The sequence below is a fragment of the Chiloscyllium plagiosum genome, chromosome 4 (genome assembly GCF_004010195.1).
Source record: "Chiloscyllium plagiosum isolate BGI_BamShark_2017 chromosome 4, ASM401019v2, whole genome shotgun sequence".
Classification (NCBI taxonomy): domain Eukaryota; kingdom Metazoa; phylum Chordata; class Chondrichthyes; order Orectolobiformes; family Hemiscylliidae; genus Chiloscyllium; species Chiloscyllium plagiosum.
Window position 1 is genome coordinate 76296650 of NC_057713.1, and position 4639 is coordinate 76301288.

Sequence of the window (4639 nt, forward strand, 5' to 3'; positions counted from 1 at the left end):
GTAGTCTGGCAGACATTTCAGAGATGTCTTTGATATAGGGGTGACTGGCTACAGTTTCTGGACGTGTTTTGTCAGCTTGTTTGGATTAGTTGCTGAGAAATTGGCGGACTGTGTTCATTGGGTACACATTATTTTTGAATACACTGATTTTCCTCTGTGGTGCGTAATTCCTTTGTGCTGTAGTGTGTGGTGGCTCGTTGAAATAATGTCCTGATGCAGCTTCGTTTGTGGGTGTTGGGATGATTGCTTCTGCATTTCAATATTTGGTCCTTTTGTGTTGTTTTCCTGCAGATGCTGGTTTGAAGTTCCCCATTGGCTGTTCGCTCTACTGTGACATCTAGGAATGGCAGTTTGTTGTTGTTTTCCTCCTCTTTAGTGAATTTTATGCCAGTAAGGGTATTATTGATGATCTTGAAGGTTTCATATAATTTGTTTTGTTTAATGATGACAATAGTGTCATCCATGTAGTGGACCCAAAGTTTGGATGGTTGACAAAACTGTTTGTTCGAGTCTCTGCATTACTGTCTCTACTAAGAACCCTGATATTGGAGATCCCATGGTTGTTCCGTTGGTTTGTCTGTAGGTTTTGTTGTTGAAGGTGAAGTGGGTGGTAAGGCATAAGTCCACTAGTGTGACAATAGGTTTCACTAGTATCCTTACATACAGATAAGGAAGGACACAACTTTGACTGGGACAACATATCCATCCTAGGACAAGCCAAACAGAGACATGCACGAGAATTCTTAGAAGCATGGCATTCCAAGTAGAACTCTATCAACAAACACATTGAGTTGGGCCCCATTTTCCACCCCCTGAGTAAAAGAACAGGAAATGACATCACCATAGGAAATGACATCACCAACCCAAAGAAACCCAAACGTATAAATAGAAAGCAGGAATCATCCGCAGTGCTTTGTCCCGAGGCTCACTGAAGATGTTAGTATGGTGCTATTATAGTGATGAAATGTCTGAAAATGAACCTTCTAGCTCAGTGAGTAAACCGACATCCAGAACCTCAACCTGAGCTACAAATCTTCTCAAAACTCACTAATTATCTAAGTATATCAGAAGGCAAACTGATATACTTTGTTGGAGGAGAAGGTGGCACATAATTGCAGACAGAGAAGTATCTCTAGTCTTACCAGACCATGGGGATGCTCTCTCAGAGAAATGAAGTGGTGGTTTAATCGAAGGACCACCATACCTCAGATGAGGGGAGACGTTGAGAAGGAGAATCTTGCATGGTAACCCTGGCCAGTGCAGAAATTAAACTCACACTGTTGGTGTGACTCTGCATCGCAAACCAGTCATCCAGCCAATTGAGATAACCAACAAAATTGAAGGACAACAAGCACACCTATATGTTTTAACTTCAATTGCGAATATAATACCTGCCATGATGGAAAAACGATCACAGAGCAAGAGCAGGGCTGAAGCTAATAGCAAAGATTGTGAATGTATCTGCATACATTCTCTTTTACTACAAAACTATAGATGACATAAACACTCACTTTGTAAGTTCTCCTCTTCTCTTTCAGTATAATCCAACCCTTGCCCTCATTTTATTCTGATACCCAAGAGCTGGAACCTTCCCAGTCAGTGGAGAACAGGAAGTTGATAGTGTAGATATTAACTTAACATTTGCTGGGTTAACTGAAATGAGGTTAAATTATATTATCTCAAGTGAATGTGAAGCCTGGCAATGATAATAATGATTAGAAAGATCATTTGTTTTAATTTCATTGACGATAGATTAGATTAGATTACATTACAGTGTAGAAACAGGCCCCTTCGACCCAACAAGTCCACACCGACCCGCCGAAACGAAACCCACCCATACCCCTACATTTACCCCTTACCTAACACTACGGGCAATTTAGCATGGCCAATTCACCTGACCCTGCACATCTTTTTTTGGACTGTGGGAGGAAACCGGAGCACCCGGAGGAAACCCACGCAGACACGGGGAGAACGTGCAAACTCCACACAGTCAGTCGCCTGAGGCGGGAATTGAACCCGGGTCTCAGGCGCTGTGAGGCAGCAGTGCTAACCACTGTGCCACCGTGCCGCCCATTTGTTTATATGTTTTACCAAAAGAATGCATGTGGGTTTAGATTGAGTGTTGTAAATCAACAATAATGGAGTGAACTATCACAGTAACTCCAGAAAAGATGAAGTTTTATTTAAAACAGACAGTGAATCAGAGGTGATAATATGGACTGTTTATCAGCTGAATATGTCATTTTCATAGAATTGGACTGTGTAAATGTTGACTAGATGATATAAAGGAGGGCAAAGTTCATTATGAAGCTAAGTTTCTTTCCAGGACAACACAAGCAAGTCTGAATGGCTCGAATTCCAGGAGCAGCAATTACTGTTTTATATGCTGTTGCATTGTTTTCAAGCTTTGGGAAAAAAAAGTCAAAACAACAGCAGTTTAAAAGGGAGAAGAGCAGACAAAGGAAAGACAATGGTGAAGACAATGCAGGAGAGAGAGAGAGAGAGAGAGAGAACCTGCACAGTTACTGCCTTTTCATGTATCGCTGTACATCAGAGTGCATCTGGGAAAATTAACAAACAGTGAAATTCACAAATCTTGGAGGAACTATTGGGCGAAGTTTACAGCACAGAATCAGATAAGTTATTTGTTGTTTTAAGTCTGTCCAAGAGAAAGGCTGCAGTAGTGAGTATAGTGGATTCTTTCTTGATTATATGTTTTTGGAGATAAGTCTGTTGATTAAACTTTAAATATATGCATTTAGCTATTAATTTAACCTGGGGCAGTGTTTGTAGAGAAATAAGACAGTGTTATTTTCTGGGTCTGTAGATTGTAAAGGAGCAAAAATAGCCTTTGCAGTAATATGTACTTCTTGTCAGATGTGGGAGTTTAAAGAGAATTTAAGGGTTACTGCGGATTATATCTGTCATAAATGCTGTTGGATGCGAATCTTATCAGATCAAATGGATCGGTTGGAGAGACAGATAGAAGCAATGAGGAATTTGCAACAGCAACAGTATGTGATGGATGGCAGTTATAGGAAGGGGGGAAAGTCTCAGATACAGTCAAATAGATGGGTTAACTCCAGGAAGAGTAAGACAGGTAGGCAGCTAGTGCAGGAGTCTTTTGTGGATATACCATTTCAAACAGGTATGCTGTTTTGGAAAATTTAGGGGGTGATGGATTCTCAGAGGAACATAGCACAAAAAGCCAAGTTTCTGGTATTGAGACTGGCTCTAATGCAAGGAGGATATGCCAACTTCCAAGAGATCAATTGTGTTAGGGGATTTTGTTGTCTGAGGTACAGAAGTTTCTGTGGCCAGCAGAGAAAAAGCAGAATGGTGTGTTGTTTCCCTGGTGCCAGGATCAAGGATATCTCAGAGAGGGTGCAGAATGTTCTCACGGGGTAGAGGGACGAGCAGGAGGTCATTGTCCACATTGGAGCCAATGATATAGGAAGGGAAAAGGTTGAGATTCTGAAGGGAGATTACAGAGAGGCAGAAATTTAAAAAGGAGGTCCTCAAGGGTAGTAATATCTAGATTACTCCCAGTGCTACGAGCTAGTGAGGGCAGAAATAGGAGGATAGAGCAGATGAATGCGTGGCTGAGGAGCTGGTGAATAGGAGAAGGATTCACATTTTTGGACCATTGGAATCTCTTTTGGGGTAGAAGTGACCTGTACAAGAAGGACAGATTGGAAGAGGACTAATATACTGGCAGGAAAATTTGCTAGAAATGCTTGGGAGGATTTAAACTAGTAAGGTGGGGGGGTGGGACCAGGGAGGTAGTGAGGAAAGAGATCGATCTGAGACGGGTACAGCTGAGAACAGAAGTGAGTCAGTCAGGGCAGGCAGGGACAAGGTCGGACTAATAAATTAAACTGCATTTATTTCAATGCAAGGGGCCTAACAGGGAAGGCATATGAACTCAGGACATGGTTCGGAACATATGACTGGGATATCATAGCAATTACGGAAACATGGCTCAGGGATAGATAGGACTGGCAGCTTAATGTTCCAGGATACAAATGCTACAGGAAGGATAGAAAGGGAGGCAAGAGCAGAGGGGGAGTAGTATTTTTGATAAGGGATAGCATTATAGCTGTGCTGAGGGAGGATATTCCCGGAAATACATCCAGGGAAGTTATTTGGGTGGAACTGAGAAATAAGAAAAGGATGATCACCTCATTGGGATCAAATTATAGATCCCCCAATAGTCAGAGGGAAATTGAGAAACAAACTTGTAAGGAGATCTCAGCTATCTGTAAGAATAATAGGGTAGTTATGATAGGGGATTTTAACTTTCCAAACATCGACTGGGACTGCCATAGTGTTAAAGGTTTAGATGGAGAGGAATTTCTTAAGTGTGCACAAAGACAATTTTCTGATTCAGTATGTGGATGTACCTACTAGAGAAGGTGCAAAACTTGACCTACCCTTGGGAAATAAGGTAGGGCAAGTGACTGAGGTGTCAGTGGGGGAGTACTTTGGGGCCAGCGACTATAATTCTATTCGTTTTAAAATAGTGATGGAAAAGGATAGACCAGATCTAAAAGTTGAAGTTCTAAATTGGAGAAAGGCCAACTTTGACGGTATTAGGCAAGAACTTCCGAAAGCTGATTGGACGCAGATGTTCACAGGT